The sequence below is a fragment of the Lissotriton helveticus genome, chromosome 6, assembly GCF_964261635.1.
Source record: "Lissotriton helveticus chromosome 6, aLisHel1.1, whole genome shotgun sequence".
NCBI lineage: Eukaryota > Metazoa > Chordata > Amphibia > Caudata > Salamandridae > Lissotriton > Lissotriton helveticus.
In genome coordinates this window covers 1803931388-1803957164 of record NC_136067.1, presented here as the reverse complement: position 1 = coordinate 1803957164, position 25777 = coordinate 1803931388, and the positions used below count along the sequence as shown (strand labels likewise).

At 42.6% G+C, this 25777-nt stretch overlaps 1 protein-coding gene across 1 annotated transcript in view; it reads right to left on the bottom strand.

The window, feature by feature from the left end:
- The window catches only part of HAAO (3-hydroxyanthranilate 3,4-dioxygenase), a 955259-nt gene that overhangs the window by 489919 nt on the left and 439563 nt on the right, over window positions 1–25777 (bottom strand). The gene's annotated exons all lie outside the window — the stretch shown is intronic.

Genomic DNA, 25777 nt, shown 5'->3' with positions numbered 1-25777 from the left:
GTTTCTGGTCCAGGGAGGATCTGGCTTGGCAGTTCAGGCTGAACTGTTCCCATAAGGAGCAGGGTCAAAACTGATTTGCATATGGCTAGATTTAAACTGGGGTGGTATGGTGAGCAAAACAACAATGGATTTAATCCAGATCTCTTGACTGGGGTGAATGCTTGATTTGTTCCACATTCCGTCCATCATCTGTGTGTCTTTTGCTTTTCCATTTTGAAAGGAGCAGCATGCTGTGTTCCCCCATTGTTTTCACGAGCGATGTTGTAACTCTACATCGACTCGACAAGTGTGCACCCTGGGCGTACATCTCCGAGAGGTGCACAGCCCCACCTTGTTGCCCTGATGACTAAAGACGCACCAATCGTATGCTTCCCCAAAACGGGGCAAGACCTTGACAGAGTACCCAATCAGCAGCTGGATACTTGCCATGTTTGGATTGCCATAGGCGCACAGGTGCGTCTGTATTCCACATTCTGGTGCTGGTGTACCGTATAACCTCTAACAAGAGAGCAGGTGCACTGTGCCCTGCTCTTCCACTGCAACACATGAATTCTACTGGTATTTATGTGTTATTATTGCATTTGTGGTGACTTATGTTGATTACCTAACTTGAACAGCGTTTTATGCCCTGATTATTAGTATTATTATTATTACCACTTATAGAGCGGGCCGCTACCCCGACGGGGTTGTGCCGGCGCTGGCAGCAGCAGGAGAGAGAGGCTAGGAGATTCATGGAAGGCTAAATAGCCTAGTTTTCAGAGCCTTCCTAAACAGTCTCTCTGTCTTGGCTTTCCTGATATATATTGACATGGTGTTCCACAGTGCAGCTGTTTTTACAGTGAACGAACAACCGCCGAAATGCGCTTTTTTATAACGAGGAACTGATAAAAGTTCCGGATGGTTGAATCTCAGGGATCTGGTCTGGGTGTATTTCTGTACTCTAGCTTTGAGGTACTTGGGACCTCTCTCTGTCAAAGCCCTGCGTGCTATTGTTAATGCTTTGAACTCTATTCTTCTTTAGGTATGTCTTTTTGCTTGCACTGCCAGGATAATGAGTACTGCTCAGTATTGGCATGAGGTGCACAGTGACTATTATTCATGTGCCTTACTGATTGCATGTTGCGTTTCATGACCTGAATGTATTGATATGTGTCGTTTTGCCTTGCACTGCCAGGGTGAATGCGTATTATTTTTAGGATTACATATAGGTGTGCAACCGATAAGTCAATATTTTATTGCACACATTGTAATGTTCTGTTATGATCTGACTTTCGGACTAGTTAGAAAAGTGATATATGGTTTATATGGTTTGGGTCTCTGTGTTGTATACAATACACCTCTGGTGTATTTATTGTGTCAATGCTTTACACATTGCCTTTGGGATAAGCCTGACTGCTCTGCCAAACTACCAAGGGGTGAGCTGTGGTTTTCTTGCGTGTGTAACTCCCTTACCCTGAATAGAGTGGTAGATTCTGCATGGCTTAAGTGCATACCCTAGCCAACCAGAAACCATGTTTCTAACAGTTACCAAGAAGTTACCACCATAAAAAGGATGGTGATTGAATGGACAAGGAGACTGAAGCAATTCAGCACACAGTAGAAGGGATTTCTCTGTGAAGAGGCTTAATTTTGGTGATATATTGGCACCAACCTTTAAATTTAAGTTTGTCACCAATCTAAATATTAAGTGGCTAGAAGTCTGCATACATGCTTTCATCCTTCTTTCTGTCCATATCTACTCCTGTCTCTAATGGGTAATTCCCAACACCTAACCCCTATGTCAGTTAATGGTCTGCTTCCCAAATCAATGCATTGTTGATTGTTGCAAGTGTATATCAGCCTTAGTGTTGGTTTGTGGACAAGGGCTTGCTCTGTCATGCCATGAGATACTGCAGGACATAATGCCAGAAACCGGTCCCCGGAAGCTTGTTTCCTTTCCAGTAAAGAATTGGCTTGGTAGTTTGGTCTTCCCTGTTCCCATGATGCACTGGGCCAGGGTCAGACTAATTTGCATGTAGCCAGGTTCTGAGCTGGGATGGTGCAGTGAGCTAAAAAACGGTGATGGATCAAGCCCTGATCTTTTGACTGGGTAGGAGTGTTCTGCTTAATTCAGATACTCTGTCCATCACCACCCCCTTTATGAATCGTTTTGGCCACCACAAGTGTGGAAGGGTATACTCAGATGTGAGTCCCTTGCTCACTGCACCATCAGGATTCAAGCAAGCCGGGCCGAAGACGGCTGTAATGCCAGAAACCGGTCCCCGGAAGCTTGTTTCCTTTCCAGTAAAGAATTGGCTTGGTAGTTTGGTCTTCCCTGTTCCCATGATGCACTGGGCCAGGGTCAGACTAATTTGCATGTAGCCAGGTTCTGAGCTGGGATGGTGCAGTGAGCTAAAAAACGGTGATGGATCAAGCCCTGATCTTTTGACTGGGTAGGAGTGTTCTGCTTAATTCAGATACTCTGTCCATCACCACCCCCTTTATGAATCGTGCAGGACATAGTGGGGCAAATGTTTTTGCCAGAAAATAACAACAGCAAAGTGCTGCAAGCAGGATACAAATTACGGCACTGTCTCTGCTGGGGCTGCGGGTACAGATAAATGCTTATATCTATCAAGCGCTTAACTGAGAGAATCAAAGAGGGCATGTGATTGTCTCACTCTGAGCTGGACGCATAGTTTAGAGTAACATTGTTTCCCAGCAAAATCAAGCAATGAAGTCTATGGTAACACAAATATAAGAAATTACATCCATTTGAGCAAGAAGAATCCCTAAAAAGATCATGAAATGTCAGCAAAGCACCTGACATGGAAAGGCACTATTCTAGTGCGGCTTTGTAAGTTGATCCTGCTGTAAACCAAGTGTGTAACCACACTCTAGTCACATCCTACATGATCTTGTACCTGTTCTGATCACTGCAATTGCTCTCAGAACCACAGACAAATTTGCCAGACCATTGTGGGCTACGGAACACCTTATTGCAAATTAGATTTGCAAACCATATCTTTTTTTATTTTAAACAGTACCATGTTACCTGATCTCTCTGAAAACACAGAAATTACTGAACTCTGTAGTGCTTGCCTACCTACAACAGGCACTTACCAACTCTGCTAGGAAAATGCTGCCTCGGGCTGACACTGTTCTAGTAGTTTTTAAGCTGCAGTGGGGAACAAACTTTGCTGATTGCTGCTCTGCTCAGGGCTGCTCAGATAGTGCTGTGCTCGAGTCAGTTGGACAGCCCAGCCACCTCAGGGGGCAGATCAGGCAGATGTTCTCGGAAGTGGAAGTTATGGGGAGTAAGCTAGTCTGTGACATGGTTTGTTAGACTGAGCTATATCTTTAAAGACAGTGCTCACTATGATAAGTTGTTCTGATTCCATTCCCTGTCTGGGTCACATGATGTCTTCCTGGGGGCCCGGCAGAACTTTCTAAAAAAGATCCTGCATGAGGCAAGTTGCACATGCCGACCTCCGAACACAAGACCAGCACTGTCAATCAATAAATCAATCAGGTTGCTTGTAAAGCGTGAATACTCACCCGTGAGGGTCTCAAGGGACGGGGGTGGGGAGTTGCTGGTCCGTTGAAGGCACTGTGGTTCAGTTGAATAGCCAGATTTCCAGGTCCTTTCTGAATTGAGGCAGTGATACTGATTGCCTGAGGTGGAGAGGCAGTGTGTTTCAGGTCTTTGTTGTGAGGTAGGAGAAGGATCTTCCACCAGCTGTGTTCTTGAGGATACATGGGACGGTAGCCAGGGCCAGTTGGGCAGAGCTGAGGTCTCTATTGGGGGAGTGGAATGCAAGGCAGTGGTTGAGATACGCAGGTCTTGTGTCGAATATGGCTTTGTAGGCATGTATGAGGAGCTTGAAGGTGATTCTTTTGTTGACTGGGAGTTAGTGGAGGTCCCTTAGGTGGCTGCTGTTGTGATTGCAGCTGGGGATGTTGAGGATGAGTCTGGTGGAGGCATCCTTAATGTTCTACAATTTCTTGAGGAGTTTCTGGGTGATACCGACGTAGATTGTGTTCCTGTAGTCAATTCTGTTACTGATGAGTGCATGGGTGACCATCTTTCTGGACTTGGTGGGGATCCACTGGTATATCTTTTGGAGCAGGTGTAGTGTTTGGAAGCAGGATGATGAGACAGCATTGCTCTAGCGGTTCATGGTGAGTGAGGTGTCCAGGATGATGATGAGGTTCTGAGTGTTGTCCATGGGTGTGGGGGGGTTTCCCAGTGCTGCCGGCCACCAGTAATCGTCCCAAGTTGAGGGGGTGGAGCCAATGATGAGGACTTTGGACTTTTCTGAATTGAGCTTGAGGCAGCTGTTCTTCATCCCGTCATGAAAGTTGTTTTTGGCAACTGTGGGTTAGTAGGTTAGGGAGACAATCACCTGGGTGAAGTCAGCGTAGGAGACAATGTTGAGTCCCTGGTTTCTGATGATGGCTGTGAGCGGGCCAGGTAGATGTTAAAAAGAGTGGGGCTCAGAGAGGAGCCCCAAGGCTCTATTTAGCTGATCTCTGTAGGGTCCAAGAGGATGAGAGGTAGTCAGACTCTCTGCGTTCAGCAGGTGAGGAAGGCAGATGTTGAGGCTTAGTCACGCTATGCTACATGGACCGGAGGGACGTTCTGTTGGTCAGCAGCGCAACAAGTAAAAACAAAGCTGCAACCCGTTGCCTCTGTTACTCCAACAGGATGTTGTTTTTTTACCATGGTGGCGCGCCTCTGTGGCGGGGCACATTATACCTAAAGCTGCGTGGCTGAATGGTGGCTTGATTTAATGCAGCCTCAAAGTTGCTACGGTACCATCATTTTAGCAGAGTTGTACCAGGCATGTGCATCAAATTTGCCAATAAACTCAGATACCAGTGTATGCAGCATCAGTCTAAGGCCGCTGAAGCACAGTGTGCACTGTGCCAGTAGCGCACTTACGCTGCTAATGCAGCACCTCTCATCAGTAAGGCTCGTACAGTGCCATTGGTGTCAGGGAGGCACTATAAATTTGTCACTAAGGTATTTTAGTGCAGTGATGTGGATACCACATTAAAATGCTTTAGTTTAACGCCTGCTGCAGGGCTGATCATGGATGTCTGTCTGCACCATCTATGTTAAAGTGCGTTTATGTTGTGTGTGAACGCAAAAGTAAAATTTGGTGCCATTGTCAGTGCTTGTTTGTGAATTTGTGGAGCGCTTTAAATGGTGATTCTAGTGCCTACATTAAGGATAGGTGGGCAAATCTTTCCAAATGTGCAATGCTCTGTTTACTTATTTCTTATTAGCCAGATACTTAATGAAGAGTGCAATTCCTATTAACTGTGCTTGGAAATTTGAAAACGAACTCTGCTTTTGTAAGGGATCATTGTTGGTTAGTACAATGCATGAATGGCAACAGAAGGTTAAATGACTCGTATGCATAATTAACTCAGGTTTATGGCAAATGTGTTTGCTAGTTTTGGATTCATACTTTTTTTGCAGCTAACTTAAATTAACGTAATGTTCATTGTAAAGTAATATATGATTTGTCTTACAGAATTGTTTGTTATCGTTTAAAGAAATATTTATGGTCTAAATAAACTTGTACTTGATGTGATTGCGCTTTACTGAGAAGAATTTAAAATCATTAAATATTATATTTTCTCTAAACATTGTTAAAGCACATTTAATCTAAAATGAACTATAAAATCGAGCCTCTGCAGCTAAATAGCTCGCCACAGCAGACTGTGCTGTTCAAATACTGACTTAGAATGCCACATCCAGAACTGCCAATAACATTTTAGCATAGTTGCTGGTATTCCACACAATCTGCGTTGATGCAGAAACTCCATCTCGCACAATTTCTGAATCCTTGCAGAGTTCAGAGGCTTCCAGAATAATTAAAATATGTAGAACTCTGGAGGCAAGAAAAAGATAAAGTCATATTGAATGCCCCATCTTGTCGGCTACGGCCACAGTCATCTTTCATTAAATTCTGAAGAGATATCAAATGGTTAAAGTAATCTAAAAACATTTTGCTAAATATGTTGAAAAATAGTTTGTGTAAGGCCACAAAAGTAGATTGGTTATTTGTGACCAGAGAATTTCCACAGGAAACCTGTCTGGGGAGAGATTCTCACTGGATCAATTTTTGAACTTCAAGGGTGATCAAGAATTAGAACAGAAAAAGAAGCAGACAATGATACATAACAGCCAACTCATTTAAAGGAGATCTGCCTGGAGGAAACACATCTGCTAGACAGCCACCAGCTATCAAAAGGAGTGTGGGATGCTGTTTCAGGACAATGGCGAAGCATTCTTCTACCTCTCCTTTTCAGATGTAGGCAAGGGCCAGGAGGGTATTTTGCCACTGTTGAGGTATGTGGCGTTTATGCTATGTCCTACAACCTCTCCCACATACTGGTAAATTCATGCCTATTTCTGCATAAATATGTGAGGTAGTGGAAGGCTGCAGGACAGAGGCAGATCTGCCACCACCAAAGCTCTGAATTCACCAGATTCCAGATTGGGCAGAAAAACAACCTGTCCCCTCTAGGACTGATACAAATTAGGCCCTACTTGTCCCTGGAACATTCTCAGTCGGAGTGGGTATTAACTTTACACCGGTCTTCCCTCACAATGTGCAGGCATCTAGCTGAGTGTGTTATGCAAGGTTCTCAAGAACAGAAATGCCAGAGACATAGTCAGACATCAACACATCATTGATTATTTTCTAAATATGCATCGATGGCAGGTGTTTGTGGACTCAAAGAAATACCCTAAGGCAGAAAATCTGTGTCAGTAGGTTTGGTAGAAACGTGCATTAAGACTTTCAATTGTGTTTGTCCACCCATAAAATATTTATCATTGTAGAGAATTCCCTCTCCACAACACGTAGCAAATACAGGGGTGTTTGGGTATTTCACAGTCAATTTAGACACCTACTCCTGCACTTTTTGGCACTAAACGTAAACGTGAAAATTAAGTGTGAGAAACATTAGGCACGTTTGTAAATAACCATAGAGTTCTAACTTCCTAATGGCCACCCAGGTGCTCCTCTCCTAGGAACATCCATGTTTCTACAACTAAAGTTCGTGTAATGGAAAATCCATCATAATGGTGGAATTTGATGCCGTAGTAAGCGTGGCTCAACAAAATTCTCAAGTTTTGATTCTTTAATAAAGGTTTGGCTCTGAAAACTTAAAAACTAATATGTTCCATTGTAAATCAGAATAATCTCAATAAATTATATATTTGAATAAGTGCTTACGTTACCCTTGAGATGTTCCATTAAAGCCTTTCGGTGCAAGATCATTTTGTGAAGGCTGAAAGTGAGACCATGAATCTAAAACCCCAGACACACTCCTCTAAATTCTTTTATTTTTTGCTGGGGGAGGAGAGTGGGTGATTACTTTGTTTTCTTGCAGGTCCTGTTTTTTATTTTCAACATATCTGTTCCAATCATTCCTTATCTAAAATAGGTGACCTGACTTAGCATGATCTGCAAACAAAAGACTCATCGAACATGCATGTTGAAACGCTAAATCAAAGGTAGACTTTAGACCTGCCAGAATATTTAGTGCTTGCCAGGAGTGCGGAGTAATATTTAGCTTTTCTGTTTATCCAGATATTCAGTGTTGAAAGCAGTTTGCATTATCCACATAGCCTCTCAAAGAAAAGGAACACTACACCAACGAAATGAAACTTAAAGAATACAAACAGGGGGGCGTGGCTTCGGAGCCTTCGGAGATGGCCGCGGTTCTTGGGAGCTCTGCCGAGACGTGAGGGCTTGGATCAGCTCCAGGACTAATTTCTTTAGTCCGGACCCAAATTTTTTCCTCTTCGGACGTCGGAACCAGGGCTGCTTCTAATGCAGCGAAAAACAATGCTCATGGTGAGCCCAGTGACTTTACTTTCTTCAATTTGTTGCTGCCCTTCACTGTAAAGTCGCGGCCAGCCTTTTGTTTTTTGGCGTTCCCGCTGAATATCGCTCATAATGCGTGACATGAGTATTTCTCTCAGGAAAATACGCCTTTTTGTAATGATAGTATTACTCTTCATTATTGAATATCTCTGGCCCTCTTCAATATGCTGGTCTCTCAACTTTTATTTATTTATGTTGCTCTCTGTTGACTGACTTTTCATTTCCCAGTTTTCGCCTCATACTCTATTAGTCTCCTCTCAATTTCCTTAAAGGGCTTCTACTTGTACGACTTTTCATGGCATCGTCTCGAAACAACCGTGGTGGCTCCCTTCAATCTAAACAAGCTGGTTTAGAGGACTTTAATCCGTTCAATGTTCTACAGGAACCCATGGAAGAGAATATCAGCAACTCTAATGTGTCCAAAGGTTCTACATCATCTTCTGGTTCCCGCTCAAGCTCAAAGCAAACTGCTAAGGTACCCTCGACGTCGACAGCTCCTTCTGGCAAACAAGTGAAAGTTAACCCACCATCTCCTACTAACTCGTCTTCCACAATTTCTATGGAGCTCATTCTTGATGAAATTTGTGCTCTTAAGCCACATATGGAAGAGACTAATGCTCGCCTGCAAAACTTGGAAGTCTTCATGGTCGCTCACTGAGCAGAGAATTGGAGATTTGGAGAGTCGTGTGGACTTAGTTGAAGGACTTACTAATCAAGCCCCTCTCATGTCCAAAGAGATATCTCATCTCAAACAGCAGATTGAGCAATTAGAAAATCGCAATAGATGCAATAATTTACATATCTACGGTCTGGCTGAAAATCTTGAAGGGTCAAATCCGATATCCTTTTTTCAGACTTTCTTACCATCTCTTCTAGGACTCCCTGACAATCCACCATTGAATATTCAACGTGCCCATTGTCTTGGCCCGCTTTCTCACTCTGCTTCGTCTTCTTCAAAACCTAGAGGTGTTATCCTGTATTTTTTGGCATACACGGAATTGCTCAAAGTTCTTCATGTGGCTAAACAACGTGGTAAACTCACTTGGAATGGCTCTAATCTCTTTTTTGCTCAAGACTACGCCAAGGTAACTGCGGATCGTCGGAAAAGATTTTTTGAGATGAGACCTGCTCTGCGTAATTTAAATGCTCGCTATTGCCTATTCCACCCTTGCCTCTTCAGAGTGACTTATAATAATAAGACGACCACCTATGAAGATCCTGCATTACTTCAGCAATTTTTGGACAGTTGCAGTGGCAATTCCGTGGAATTACCTCGACCTTAATGGACTAATACTTCTTTTTTAAGGATTCTGTTGTGTTTTATTTTTGTTTCTCTTCCTTCGTCTGTATTATGTGGTTATTTTGTTCCGCCATTTTTTGACGTTTGTGCTATTCGCTGTTTAATGTGTTTTTGGTGTGCTCGATTACCTAATTCTTTCTTTTTCCCTCATTTCTTTTTGAGGTAGCGGTTTTGTGGTCCCTCATCACCTTGTACCTCATATGTTCTCTCCTGAAGTTGTTCTTCTCCTCACGTTCTCGTCTTGGCGTTTCCTGTTCAGCGTTCCGTTTCCCTCATGTGGCTCCACCACCCCTGTTCTTTTCGTTTTCTTGTGGTATGTCTTTTGTTGTTTTAATTTTTTCCTCGAATATTGCTCTCATTTTGTCCTCTTCGGTTGTGTTCTATCCTCTCCCTGCTTCTTCTCCCTCTCTTTCTCTTTTTTGTCTTCTTTTTTCTTTCTTCCCCCTTTCTCATTTCGCCTTTCACTTTCCTATTTTGCAGTTATTTCTTATTCTATCTTACGTTTCTGCCTCAGCTTTTTTCCTTATTTCCTCTTTATATTTATTTCTATTTTGGTTGTATTGCTTCTACTTGTTTTGGTTATATTTTTGCTACGTATTCATGTTAACATTGCATTGTTCTCATATTTTTCGATTGTTTCTAAGAAGGTTTAGATGTCAATTAATGTAGTTTCATGGAATGTTAGAGGTTTGGGGTCTCCTATTAAGAGACAACGTGTTCTTTCTCATTTAGCTCATTTGAAAGCAGATATAGTTTTATTGCAAGAAATTCATATTAAGGAAGTTGAACTTTCTAAGTTACGTCGTAATTGGGTAGGCCATGTTTTTGCTTCACCTGGTTCGGGTAAGCGCAATGGGGGTGCAGTTCTGTGTCATAAACGCCTTACTGTTCAACTTATTGCTCAAGATACCGATGGGTAGTTGTTTCGTTATTGGTTAACAAAATTCCTCTAACTATTTTCAATGTATATGCTCCCACTGTACAGGATAAACTATTTTGGCCTCAAATTCTTTCCTCATCCATGCAACACACTTTGCAGTATGATCATAGACCCTTTTCTAGATAGGAAGTCCACTTCCAGTTTTTCTCCATCTCAGGTTCATACCCAATTTAAAAACACTATATACCAACGATCTCTTATTGATTTCTTGTTTATTTTAGAGGGACTCCATTGGAGTCCCTCTAAAATAAAATATCTAGGCCTCTGGTTCACTCCCTCTATTAAGGATACGATAGCCTTAAATATTAAAAATCTGCTCACTACATTAACAGACTCCACGACTAGATGGCACCCTCTGTTTTTATCCTGGTGGGGTAGATTAGACTCCATTAAAATGATGTTAGTTCCGATAATTTTATTTTTCCTGTCTAATCTTCCTGTTAATATTCCAAAGTCTTGTTTTAAGTCCATTTATTCTATCCTTTCCAAATTTCTGTGGCAAAACAAAAAAGCAAGGATGTCTTTTGCCAAACTCAAACGTCCTAAATTTTTAGGTGGAGTTAATTTTCCAGATTTCTCTTCTTATCATACTTCTTTTTTCCTTTCCCACTCAGTTCCTTTTTTAATAGATTCTACCGAGGATGTTTCCTCTTTTCCATTGTGGGTTGCACTTGAATCCTCCTTTTTTCATCCATTTTCCTTTAAAGAATTTATTTCTTTAGCACATATTCCTCCGAAGATGTCTCTTCCTATTCTTAAGAACTCTAGGAAACTCTTTCTTCCTCTCTTCGTTAATGGTCTTGATGACCGAGCTCGTTTTTTACAATCTCCCATTTGGTACAATCCTCTTATTAAAATCAAAAATAAAACGTTCTTCTGGAAAGACTGGCACTCTCTTGGTCTTCTTTGGATTCATCAACTTTTTCAGGATGGTCTTTGCCTTCCTTTTTCGTCTCTCCAATCTCGTTTTTCTCTTCCTCTTTCCTTACTTAATAAATATGACTTATTGCGCACTGTTGTTCAATCTTGTTATAACTCTTTTTCTGCTTCTTCCACTCCTGCTACACCTTCTCCTCTTACTATTCCCTTTCTCTTGTCCTCTTCCTCAGCTTCACAAATGTATAAACAATTGCAAGATGTTCCTCTTATCCGTGACAAATTTAAAACGGAACAAGATTGGAATCTGATCTAGAAGACTCTTTCAGTATCCCATTATGGCATAACATATGGAATAAACTAAGGAAATCCTCCAGAGCAGCCAATACCACTCAAACGGTATTTTTGTATATAGCAGACTTTTAATCACCCCCTCCAAATTATATGCTATAGACCCTTCTATCCCATCTACATGTTGGTCCTGTCCCCATACACATGCCGATTTCAAACATATGCTTTTCACTTGCCCTCTAATTCATATTTTTTGGTCCAAAGTATGGCAGCAAATTAATCCTAATTTCTCCACTCAATTTCCATTTTCACTCACCCACATTTTTCTGGGTAGCCTATCTGACATATGGTCTTCCCAGACTTTTTCTAGTATTTCCATTATCGATCTTCTCTTAGTGGTGGCCTTTCAGCAAATCACTAAGTCTTGGAAGAATGCATCAAATATCTCTTTTCAAGCTTGGTGGTATGGTGTATAATATAATCACAGACTAGACAGAGCATATGTTTATCCTATGCAGCTTGCTAATAAACGTGATTTATTATGGTTACCAATTACTAATTTTTTAGATGTATCTGCTCAATCTCGTCCATTACATACCCCTCCTCGTGAAGAAGTTCCTAAACCCCCATGATACGGTTATTATAACTTTATTCATTTGTAATAACTGGCTGTTTTCTTCTTATTCTATGACAGTTTATGTAGAAGTCTTACATGTTTTATGCTTATATTGCTTTCTATATACAGATTGTTCTTTATTTTTTCCCCTCCCCGTCTCTTCCTCTTTTTCTTTCTATCTCTCTTTTTACTGTCTTTGTCTTCTTCCTAAATTGTATTATTCTACCTTTTTTGAATTAATTGCTTTCATTTTGTATTGATGATTTTGTAACTTTAAGTATGGCAATCTTTATTTTCAATAAAGTCCTTTTGAAACGTTAAAGAATACAAACAAAGTAGAAAACTGCACTCAGGCCTAGCACCACAAATCATGTATTTGGCAGAGGATAAACCACGGGAAACTACTTTCTGTTGTATTTCTCAGAGTTCATAATTTAATAATATTTTTTACTGTGTTTGTCAGAGTTCATAATATCAAATGTCTTCGTACTGAAGTTGCCAGAAAGTTTACATTGTAAAACCCTTTCCTATTACATTTCCCAGAGTTGCCAACCCCCTCCTTATTGCATTTGCCCGAGTAAGCAATGTAAAACCTCTTCCTAGGATATGTGTCATAAAGTTCACAATTTAAAAGTCCTTCATAAGATGTTTGGCAAGGACTTCATGAAGTAAAATCCCTTCCTATTGTTTCTCAAAGTTCATAATGCAAAAACGCTTCCTATTGTATTTGAGTTTGCTTGGTGGAATTATCACAATGGCATGGGGGTAATTCCCGCTGTCAAGCGCATTGTAACGGAAAAAAACAACTTTAAAGGGAATTAAGTTGAATCTTAAGTATGATAAAAGGATAAAAGGAGCAGAAGATGTACATTCTCAACCAATCCAAAATATGGTTCAATTAATTTAACTGTAGAGATTTACAAGTAACATTCAACTGTTTTCATATCCAAAGTGCCTCATAACCTTTCCTCCAAACAATGGTTGACATACTTGGATTTCACGATCATCTTAGCATTTGGTGGAAGATGATTAAGGGATTTGATCATTTCTATTAGGCCAATTTGTGAAGACCTGATTTTACATACATCAACCAAGGTTTCGTAGTCAGATTATCGAAGGCTAAACAGTCTAACATGCAAGCTCTAAAGAACTCTGCCTATGGGTTTTGCCAACACTTAATCAACCAGAAGAGTGGTGCAATTTGTATCTGGTCATCTGTATAGGGAAGGACCAATTCCTCATGACATACAACATTTGCAATATTTTTTGGTACTGCAAGCATTCTGTGTTTAAACCATTTTCAATATATTGAAGTTTGTCTGTTTTTTTATACCCCAGCCCCATATATGGCAGAGGTAAATCATTTTGTATTATACAGGGCTATCATCTCTGCCAAAGGTTTATGTCTTAATGAACTTGCAAAGAGAAAAATATCCTCCATATTCCTTCCATTGTTTGTGCTTTCATATGAAAGTGTGATTTCCAACCTAATGATGAGCTACAAACAATACCTAAGAAGCTAAAATCATTTGTTTGTCCCCCATTTTAAAGTGCATTAATTTCGCGCATAGTGGCCCGGATGTCATGGTATCTGATTTTAAATAATTCACTATCAGGTCCAGGCTTTCAATATACCTAGTGAAAAGATCTAACAACTTCTGCAGTGCATTTGGGATGCGAATAATGAGGAACGCATCATCTGCGTATAAAAGTATGGGCACAGATTAATCTCATATCTTTGGAAAGTCCACACCCGCCTGTCATAAAGTTCTGTAATACCATTGATACAGACCAAAAACAAAAAGGTGCTAAAATACATCCTTGTCTAACTAACACCTTTCACAGACTTTATTTAAGACGATAATTCCACTAGTGGGCCATATCAGAACAAAACTTCAAGGTCATTGTGTAAGTGTTTTATTAGGGTGAGCAGATTAGGTACAACCCGATTTTCTGCATAACCTCCCATAATTTGTCCCTATTGACTGAATCAAAAGTGCTTGACAGCTCGATGAACACCATGTTAATGGCGCCCCCTTTTGTCCTCAAGTATTTCCTGGTAATCAGATTTAGATTTAATGTTTGTTCAACAGTCCCTATACCGGGGAGGAGCCAGGCCGGCGACCGCGATGGCCGCTTAGGCGCCCGGCTCCGTAGATCTCTCCGCCCCGCGATGCTATCCTGACCGAGATCCTGTGCCTGCACTACAGCTTTGGGAAGATGAATGGTCGTGGCCGCCAACCGTGTGCCTCCGAGATTTCTACCAGCGGTTAAGCCGGAGATATGCCCCGTCTTTGCTTACGGCCTGTGATGGCGTCGGAGCCAGGGTTTTGAGTGAGGCGCTGCGCCGACCGCCGATGTAACAATGGCGGCCACCAGATGCAAAGCCAGATCGGTCGCCCGGAGCGGGAGACTACCTTACCTTGCTCCGTCGGTTGCGACTCCTTCCCGCTAGTGGTGCCGCTGAGAGGGTCTGGACCATCACCGTATCGACTGCAGCCCTTAGAACCGGATTGCTGGCTGGTGGGGTGGTCGGACGTGGAGTTTTGCCTCTCCCGACAACTGCGGGAGTCTCCCGAATTGTGGAGGAGAGTTTTTCGTTTTCGGAGAGGTGTACCTGGGGGTGTCGGTGGCTCTGATTGCTGCACCCGATCCTGCATGCTGGTACGTGGCACCATGCGATCTCCCTCCTCTTTGTTTGAAACCCGCTCCCGACCCTGCAAGGGGATGGATGCGGACCGAGCCGCGGTGCTGGATGGCAATATCCTGCTTTAGGTGTCCCGCGGCGACAGCGGTCTCGGAGCGGGTAGATACTCCGAGAGCGGGGTGCATTGCGAAGGGATGATGATTGGTGATCTTGTCGTGGCCCTCGGCGCCCTCCGCAGTGCCCTAGAATGTGACGCACGAAGCCTGGGGGAGAGGCTGGACGCCATTACTGCCACCCTGAGGAAGGAGACGCCAGTCGGATCTTGGGCGACTGAAATCTTGCCCGATTCCACATCAGTGGGCTGTGCTTCTGATACCCCACCGACAAGTGATACTCTGAGAGGCCCGACCCCTATGACTCCTGGATGGCCGACGAGAGGTTCACATGAATCGGGAGACATTGGGCTCGTAACGCCGGAGGGACCAGTTGACCACGCAGCGCCTTTGAATAAGCTGATGCGGCTCCGACAGTGGAATGGAAATGTGACTTTTCCCCATTTACTAAGGGCCCCATGCTCAGTCCTGTCTCGATGTTTGGTGAACGTACTCGGGTGGATTGATCCCCGCAATGACTTTCCTTTACATGATCGATTGTTCCCACCACTCGGGGTGCCCGAGTCTTCCGAAACAATCTTTTTTGAGACTGCCTGGCGGGTGGGCGAGCTCGATAGGGTGGGCCAAGGTTAGAGATGGTGATATTGCGCAGAGGCTGCTAACGGGCTGCTGGAGGGAGAGGGACACGAAACTGTTCTGTGACTATGTAGCTTTGCGGGCTAACAAAGTATCGTATTACCCTTCTGCAAACTGGTTGTATCTGATTTCATATTGTTTATTGTACTTGAGGTAAGCGCGGGGTGGGGAGGGGCCGGGGGCTGGCCTGGAGGCCCTCCTCCGCTTTATTCGTAACTATTTTCTTTTCATTTCTTGTGCACTAGTTCTTTTTGGGGTTTTAGTTCCTTACGGGCGACAGGCACACTGCTAGGGGGGGTAGGCCGTAGCCATCTACAAGAGTGCGGGGTGGGGGATGGGTTCTTCTTATTTTTGTCCTTTTATTGTTTCTATGGCCCTTTTTTTCCCTTTTCTTTTCTGGGATCTGGGTAGTGTATCTCTATATTTTTTGCTAGTCTATTCAGTTAGGGAGGGTGCTCTTACGAGGCTCATAGACATGACGTATGGATGTTTTAAAGGTGCTCCGAGTATTGTTTTTATTGTTTATCCTGTTTAATGTGCACCGGAGCCGAAATTTTAACCACAGTGATCCTGTTTGTGAATATCCTGTACTATTGCAATTCCTTACTTTGTTACTGATTGATTATACGTAACCGGATCCTGTTTTCCTTTAAACCTTTAAAAAGAAATCTTCCTTAATCCTGACGTACATGTGATATGCTTAGGGCGAATGTTCTCTAGCTTTGCTACGGGGCCTGCGGGTGGTGGACTATTGTTTTTTGTGGTATGCTTTACTTGATTTGACCTAACCGTACTAGCGGCCAGCCACGCAGGTTGTAGGCCCATACCTGTATCTGAGTAATGCAACAATAAAGGTTTATAAAAAAAAAAAAAAAAAAAAAAAAAACAGTCCCTATACCGGGTCTGAACCCATACGGAATTCTAGATGATTCACAAAATGGATTCCGGCCTAACCACAGCACGGAGTCCGCCCTGTTGGCCGTCACTGAACAACTGAGGGCGACACAAGATCTGGGTGGCACGTCGGCTCTGGTCCTGCTGGACTTGAGTGCGGCGTTTGACACGGTCTCCCATAGGATCCTACTTAGAAGACTATGGGAGATCGGAGTCCAAGATGGAGCCCTGGACTTGTTCGCGTCCTTTCTATCAGACCGTTTCTTCCAGGTCCATGCACCACCGTTCTCATCCAGCAGGTTTCCATTGAGCTGTGGTGTTCCGCAGGGGTCAGCGCTCAGCCCCACGTTATTCAACGTATACGTCCGCCCTTTGGCAATGTTGGCCAAAGAACGTAAGATCAAATTAACTTCTTACACGGACGATACGCAGTTGATTTTTTCCTTTTCTAATGACATCGAAACTGATCAAGCCAAATTTCAAGATGACATCCTGGCCATCTCTAGTTGGATGACCATGAACTGCCTGCAGTTAAATTCTTCAAAAACTGAGGTACTTTTGATCGGCAAGGAAACACACAAATGGGATGATCACTGGTGGCCCTCCACCTTAGGCCCTCTCCCCGTCCCCAAGATGGAAGTAAAAAACCTGGGCGTGACTATGGATGATTCACTTTCCCTAGAGTCACATGCAAAAAGAGTGGCTGGCGTATGCTATGGACGCTTACGGTCGCTTAAACCTATTCTGGGTTTCTTCGAGCCCCCTGTACGCCAGACTATTGTCCAAGCCCTTGTTCTATCACATATAGACTATTGCAATGTACTATTGCTGGGCTCTAACCGGACAGTTATTAACAGATTCCAAAGGGCTCAAAATGCTGCGTCCCGCATTTTGTTTGCTTTGCCCAAATACTGTCATACGTCTCACATTCTGCGGCGCTTACATTGGTTACTGGTGACACAACGCATTCAATTTAAGGCCCTTTGCCTACTACATAAAATTCTCCATTGCTCTGGTCCTCTTATCTTGCGAGGTCTGTGCTCCTCTTATGTTCCCACACGTGCCCTCCGTTCAGTGGATCTTCACCTTGCCTGCACCATTAAAATCAGAAGGAGCAGAGCGGGAGGCCGCTCCCTCAGGTATCTGGCTCCGAAATTGTGGAATTCGATCCCCCCGGAGGTGCGGGCTATAAACAATTACTTGACATTTAGAAAGCAAATTAAAACGTGGTTGTTTCCTTCTACCTAAGGTTTCTATGTAACGCCACTTGTCTTCTCCTGGGGCTAAGTGGCTTTGTCTCAAACTGTCCGCCTGCGCTGGGACGCCCCGTTGTTGGGGTAGCCATGCGCTATATAAGCTTGTTTAACATTAACATTAACATTAACATACTGGATGGACATTAACACCTTGTTATCTTCTGCCTATCTCTCAATTCGGGCAAGGGTCACCAGTACCAAGAATTTTGCTGTTGCATCAATTAAGGAAATTGGCCTATAACAGGTGGGCATAGTTTGTCTCCTTTTTGAAAATGGGGACAAGTGTGGCCGATCTCCATGGCCCCGGGATTTTCCCCTCCATGGCACTTCATAAGACATTTGTTAGTACAGGACCCCATAAACCAATATTTGACACCTTTCTCCATGTGTACCAAAACGCGTCTGTTGCTGTTGTGCGTGTTTGTGGTCAATAAAAGTCTCAAACGGCCCCCGTGAGTGCTTTATCTTTATGGGCTGAATACCCGGATATATGGAGAAGTGAAGCGGAAATTGATATGCCGGTGCACCCCCGCATTTGAAGCACCCGCCTGAGAGTGCCCCACTCTGGTGCTGTTGGAGCTATTGTATATATATATATATATATATATACAATAGTGCGGTGTTTCTTTTCTGAAACTGGAGCTTTGATTTACGTATGGGTCACCGCCATACTAGCTGCACCCGTCCACAAGAGTGCGAAGATTGCCTTTGGTGAACTTGGGGAGCGTAATTTGAAATTGGCAATTGCACCGCCATGCAGGAAACTGTGTACCGCCGTCGACTGTATCAATAGTAATCCTTACTATTGGAGCTGCATCCATAGGACCAGCTTCAGCGGCATGTGCAGGGGGATCCTGTGGCTGGACGAGGGACCTCAAAAGGAAGTGAAATTCCGGTACAATGGAATTTTGTGTTGAAAAGAGGACAGTGAATATTCACAAAAAGCGCATGGAAGGGTCATACCCATACAGAGGCTAAGATTGAATCAATGGGCCATACAGGCAGGATTTGGTTCCCCCATGCGCTCTACTGGAATATATATCCCAGCATGCATCATTCTTGAGGATGCAGTCCTCTTTCACTGTTTAAACTGTCACATCCAATCGCAACAGATTTCCTGTTTAAATCGACATCATGTCAGAATGTGCAGTTGGACTTTTAACAAGCTGATGAAGGCAGCACGCCGAAAACGCGTTTCTTGTTAATAAAAGCACTTCTGATGGGGTCCTGTGAGTGCGGCGTTTCCTTTCTGAAACTGGAGCTTTGATTTACGTATGGGTCACCGCCATACTAGCTGCACTGTCTACAGGAGTGCGAAGATTGCCTTTGGTGAACTTGGGGAGCGTATTTTGAAATCGGCAATTGCACCGCCATGCAGGAAACTGTGTACCGCCGTCGACTGTGTCAATAGTAATCCTTACTATTGGCGCTGCAGCCATAGAACCAGCTTCAGCGGCATGTGCAGGGGGATCCTGTGGCTGGACGAGGGACCTCAAAAGGAAGTGAAATTCCGGTACAATGGAATTTTGTGTTGAAAAGAGGACAGTGAATATTCACAAAAAGCGCATGGAAGGCACATACCCATACAGAGGCTAAGATTGAATCAATGGGTCATACAGGCAGGATTTGGTTCCCCCATGCGCTCTACTGGACTATATATCCCAGCATGCATCATTCTCGAGGATGCAGTCCTCTTTCACTGTTTAAACTGTCACATCCAATCGCAACAGATTTCATGTTTAAATCGACATCATGTCAGAATGTGCAGATGGACTTTTAACAAGCTGATGAAGGCAGCACGCCAAAAACGCGTTTCTTGTCAATAAAAGCACTTCTGATGGGGTCTTGTGAGTGCGGCGTTTCTTTTCTGAAACTGGAGCTTTGATCATGCAGGAGATTTGAAAAGGATTCTTAAAAAGCATTGGAATATCCTTTTAACTGACACTAGTATCAAAGAAGATTTGCTGACTAATCCGCAAATCACTTTTCGGAAAGCCAGAGCCATAAAAGATCAATTGATACACAGTCATCATGCCACAGTTATTTCAAAACCCAAATCATTACAACCATTAAAGTGTTTTTATCCCTGTGGAAAATTTAAAGCCTGCAAAATGAGTAAGCGAACCTTAAGCTATAAAATCCCAGGCATTCTGAAACCTAAAAAAATCAATAAATTCATCACCTGTTCAACACCATATGTGATTTATTGTTTAACTTGTCCCTGTGGGCTGCAATATATTGGCAGCACGATAAACCCAGTTAAACTTTGCATATTGGAACATATGCGTGCGATCAATAACCTTGATGAAGCATACCCTGTGGCCAGACATTTTAATAAAGTTCATGGGCACAATAGGGATCTATTGGCCTATTTTTGTCTGGACCACATACCCATTCCCCCTAGGGGGGAGACCGCTAGCAAAAGCTGAGACGCTTAGAGTCCCGCTATATTATTGATCTCCAAACCAAGAGTCCATTTGTTTAAACAATCATGAAGAATTGGCATCACACTTGGGCTAATTGAATATGTTCTCTTGTTCTGCAATATCTAACTTCTCATGTTTGTTAAAATGTAACGCTTCATTAATTTTGATGGGTTGTTTCTGATTCTGTATATATATGCAATTGCTTTTTAAGGATTTTCAAGTTGTAGATTACGATCAATTGGAGTTGGTAAAATCGGCCCATTATGGGCGAGATTATTTTGCGGCTGCAAAATACTATTTCTGAAGCCCATTCAGGGCCAAATAATTGAAACATTAACATGCATGAATTTCATCCTGGTAATACTATAATGTAAGAACATATTTATGATTGTAAACATTCACTCGATCTCGTTTAGAATGTATAGTAGAATTGCATGTTCCAAGATGGCGGGACTACAATCTCAATCGTCCCTTTTCTATGTTCATGAAACTCTGATGACGTAGACAACTTGTACAATATTTAAAAAATGGCCGCGATGCGTTATGTGGTGCAATAGAGAAAGGCTAAGTGCCGAAATGCATTTTGCTGGTGCTTGAAGGTTTCATTAAAAATCATTGGAAACCTCCCCCTCGTGAGTGCTTTCTTCTTTCTTGGCGGCTGGATTTACCGCTTTTTGAAGGGATTTGGGAGCTCATATACTTGTCCTATATATATATATATATACTTGTCCTATATATATATATATATAGGACAAGTATAATGCCTTAAAATTCAGTCCTTCATGAACATAATTGAACTACATTTCTGCAAAGGCATTTCCTTGTTCCATGCTTTTTCTGGCATTTTCTTACTCTTTTCAGAGCCAGTGGAGCCCCTCCCCATGTGCATATGCCTGCTGCTTTTACCGGTCCTTCTTCTACGTCATGGCGCTGTCACATGATGCCTGTGATATAATGAGGCAGCACTAGTGAGAGAGAAGCACTGGGAGAGCCCTGGGCTACCAAAACACAAGTGGGGAAGAGAGAGGAACTCTACATACTTGATGTTGGGAGCAACAGCTCGCTGTTTGTTCTCCTGCCAGAAAGAGTTGCTTCCTTGGTAGAGAGACGCACCAAAACAGTAACAGTAAACCCATTTGACAAAACAATTAAGCCCTCATGTGCGCAGGAACTGCCACCAAGAATAGTGTTCAACAGGTTGCAATGGAAACAGTACCTTTTTTCAGAAGGGTCAAGATAGGTGGCCCAGACCAGCCTCAACCAGACTCGGACGGGCTCGCTCTCAGCCTGGGTCTTCACTTAGGCCATGATTGGGCAAGTCCCACAGGGCGCAGAAGTGGCACATGCTATACGCGCTTCCTCTCTAGTGGCCCCTCCTGTAGGACCAAAGACAGCCTTAGGACTGTTGTCTTCCCTCTCAGGGAGATGCACAAAGCAGTAGGGGCACCCACGGGGCGCAGTACTGACACACGCTATAAGCGCTCCCTCTCTGGTGGCCCCTCCTGAAGGAACAAAGGCAGCCTAGGGATTGTAATCCCCCTCCAAGGGCAATGCTACAACCCCCAGGCTGCCTTTGTTCCTGAGCCCGACACTCTCCCAGTGCTTCTCTCACCAATGCTGCCTCATTATACTTTTTTACAGAAGGGTCCTTTTCCAAAACAGAAATCTTTTTGTCCTGAAGATGGTCTTATAGATAAACAACGTAATAAACGTCGACCAACAAATCCATTTTCATCAATGAAATTATTTCAATGTATAAGAGATGTCTAACTAATGTATAGGAAATTCTCTGTGTCAAAAGGTACTAGAAGGTGGTAAATTACATGAATGACAATTAGACATTTGGTTTAGTTGTTAGTCTTTGTCACTCATGTTTGTGTGAATATTGTTTTATACCCGTGAAAGGGGATTTATTGGACTATAAACCGCAACTAAAGAATACACATGTTCCTTCTCTTTTTTGATTTAATTTGTTTAAGAATATGTAAATAGATTTTCAGAATTTATGTTTTTGAGGCCCCTGTTTGGGCATTCAGAAGTGACATTGTAAAAGAAAATAACTTTTGAATATTTAAAAAAAATCCCTTGTAGGCATCCTCATTATATGAAATACTTTGGTTCCCAATCCAACAAGGATTTATCAGGTTGCCTAATCAAGATAAATAGTTTGATGCGTAGACAACTGTCTTCTGTTGGGTCACTTTTTTCTAAGTAGTTTTGTAAGTCAATTTGTTTACTTCATAATTTTCGGCCTTCTACAAGTCTGAGGCAGAAACTCTTTTGTATACTGATGAATACATTCACCAGATAGCAAGTGGCCCATCTCTTTTATGGACTAGGGGACCCTCTGTCCAACAGCCTTTTGAATCAGATTTGATGCAATCGGAAAGATTATTAAAGAAGTAGTTAGAACTGAATTACACACCAAGTTTTTAACTGATTGTCTCAATGCAAACATAGGGCCTTATTTATGAAGGGTGTACCGCTGGTGCGTCACTTTTAAAATGGGAAAAAGTGACGTACCAGTGGCGCAAGCCCGTCATAAATGAGGCCCATAGTACCTACAGGTTTACAAATTATTTTCATTGAAGACAAAGAGTTTAAAGTCGATTTCAGCTTCTCTGCGAACAAATGCTCACAGCCTGGATGGTCCTAAGCATAGAGACAGAACTTAAACACATCAAATTGCTCTTAAAGGAAATAGAAACTCTTGAAAAGAAAAATAAGTACAGATTCTACTATAACTAATTCTAAGACACTTTTAGACGAGGTTGTATCTAAAATCAAAGAGTTTGAACAGTTTAATTTACATTGAAAACTGATGTTACAAAAGGACATAAAGAAATACAGGAAAGATTTTCATCAAACTACAGGTCTCAACAGTACGTCTTTCAAAAAAGTCACCTTTTCTGACACTTCTTCAGATACAGACAGTGATCAAACTGCAGGTAACTTTTATCAACAAGACTTTGGTAATCAATCCTCTACTTCCCATCAGGTTTTTTTAGAGCAAAATCAATTACAGAGACACAGGGTCTCGGAAGAGACAACGACGAGCATGACAAGGATAGTTTCTGAACCAATATACTCCTGGTTACAGACAAACAAGATAGATCTTCAATTTATCTTTCCATGTACTCTCACAGCCTGAAATATCAGTTTTACCATCAGGGCTTTCATTTGTGCCAATGCTTAGAAATTAGATACTACAGCCCTACACAATACCTCAAGTTTTTGCCCTACTATTCAAATGATTGCAAAGAAAGTGTTAATCTTTGAGAATGCCATCCTAACTGAAATTGAGAATCTGTTCAATGACTCACAAAAAGTTAAATATAATTTTTCTAAACAGGAATATCAAGCCTTACAGAAGCTTCAAACACTTCCAGACTCATTATAAAACCAGCAGATAAGGAAGGAGGCTTGGGGCCTGATTCACAAAAATAATCTGAGACAAAATATTTTCAATATTCACCAAAGGGATTTATGAGTAGTAAAGATAAGATTCCTAAATTTACTACTCTTAAACAGAGACAAAATCCTAACTTTAAGACTTTCGGTATTCACAAAAGGCATTCAGGAGTCGTAAAAATATGAATCCTAACTTTACTACTCCTAAATGACTTTTGTGAATACCGAAAGTCGTAAAGTTAAGGATTTTGTCTCAATTTAGGAGTAGAAAGTTAGGGGGCCCGATTCACAAAAGTAATCTGAGACAAAACCCTAACTTTATGACTTTCGGTATTCACAAAGTGCATTTAGGAGGAGTAAAGATAGGAATCCTAACTTTACTACTCCTAAATTCCTCTTGTGAATACCAAAAGACATAAAGTTAGGATTTTGACTCAGTTAAATTTAAGTTATGGTTGTAAGTTAACCAAACTTTAAGCTTAACTGACACAAAATGCTAACTTTACGACTTTCGGCATTAACAAAGTGCATTTAGGAGTAGTAAAGTTACGAATCCTAACTTTACTACTCCTAAATTCACTTTGTGAATACCGCAAGTCGTAAAGTTAGGATTTTGTCTCAGATTACTTTTGTGAATCTAGCCCATTGTTCTTTTGAACAAAACCTCCTATAGAAAAGAGCTTCTTAAATGACTATCAGTATCTGAAAATTGTAAAAAACCTTTGATATCATAGGATAACAGATATTTATACAGCGCACGTACACCAACAGTTTCTTGGCGCTTTGGAGGACAGACTGGGAGCATGCGACAGGATCTGAGCAATTACCTATAGGCTTGAGAGAAGAGCAAGGTCTTCAGAGCCCTCCTAAAATGGGGATAGGATGGGGTTAGACGAAGAATTGGGGGAAGTGAGTTCCAAAAGAGAGATGCCTGTGAGGAGAATCGCAAACCACCGTGTTTCTTGCGTCTAAAGACGCATGTAGACAATAGGTTAGAGCCGGAAAATCCGAGAGACGTTCAAGGCATGACCTTGTAAGGAGAGGGCGTTTGATTCAGGCAACCTAGTTTGAAAGAGCTGCGCTGGGCCCCAGGGAGCCAGTGAAGGCTCCTAAGGAGAGGTGTGGTGTGACTGGACCTAGGCTGGCCAAAGACGAGTCTAGCAGCTTGATTCTAGATGAGTTGTAGTGGATGCATTTTGTAGGCCGGTATTCCAACATACAATGCATTCGCGTAGTCAATCCGAGATATGACCAACCCCAGAATGACTTGAATAAGAGCGTCTCGGGAAAGAAATCTGCTCATTTTCCTAATACGACGTAGGTGGAATATGCAGACTGATACCAATGTTTGATTTGGTCCCTCATAGAAAGGTCGCTGCAAATGGTTACGCCAAGACTTTTTACCGAGTTGACAGGAGATGGGGGACAGCCCAGGGAGCATGGCCAAAAGTTGGTATTCCAGGGGTTTCCTGGGGGTCCTGTCAAGACCAGCTCGGTCTTATCGGGATTGAGCTTGAGCTGGTTCGTGCTTATCCAGCTGCTAATAAAAGACATCGTGGTATGGACGTTTTCAATGGAAGAAGGGGAGGAGTCGATATTAAAAATGAGCTGTAGGTCATCTGTATAATTGAAGATGACTACTGGTCTCTTCTGAAGTTTGGAAATCAAAGGGAAAATGTACAGATTGAATAATGAAGGGGAGAGAGAGGAGCCCTGTGGAACTCCGCAAGTGAGACTTTTTTTATCTGAGGTAAAGGTGGAGAGGCGGACTGCTTGATTACGGTCTTGGAAAATGATGTAAGCCACTTGAGTGGGGTGCCCAGGATGCCGGCGTTCTTGACCCTGTCGAGAAGGATGGTATGGTCGACGGTATCGAACGCTGCCGACAAATCCAGGAGCACCAAAGCCTATGAGATGTTCTGGTCGGCCCCCTTTCTGAGTTCATCATGGACCGCCAGGGCAATAGACTCAGTTGAGTGTTGAGGCCTAAACCCCGCTTGATGGGGGTCTAGGAAATGAGAGGATTCCACAAAGGTGCTGAGATTGTTTGTAACAAAAAGCCTCCAGGACTTTACCCAAAAAGGGAAGCAGCGAGATGGGACGAAAATTTCTCAGTACCTCAGGGTCAGCTCCCGGTTTTTTAAGGATGGGGGAGACAGCTGCAGATTTAAAAGAGAGGGGCACCAACCCAGAAATAAGAGAATTATTCAAAAGGGAGATTGGTGGATCAGGGAGATTAAAAAAAATCTTACGAGCAATGTGGGCGGGGCAGCTATCCCATGGAGAACCAGAGAGGACTTTGCAGAGGAGGGAAAAGAAAATCTCCTTGGTAATCAGAGGGAATTCTAAGAAGGACGAAGGGTTCCTAGGTCTATTGCCCAGATTGGGGATTGAGACAATTTTGGGAATACTGGTTTTTATCTTACTGATTTTCTCAATAAAATAACTATTAAGGGAATGGCAGAAGGAGTGTGATAGCGAA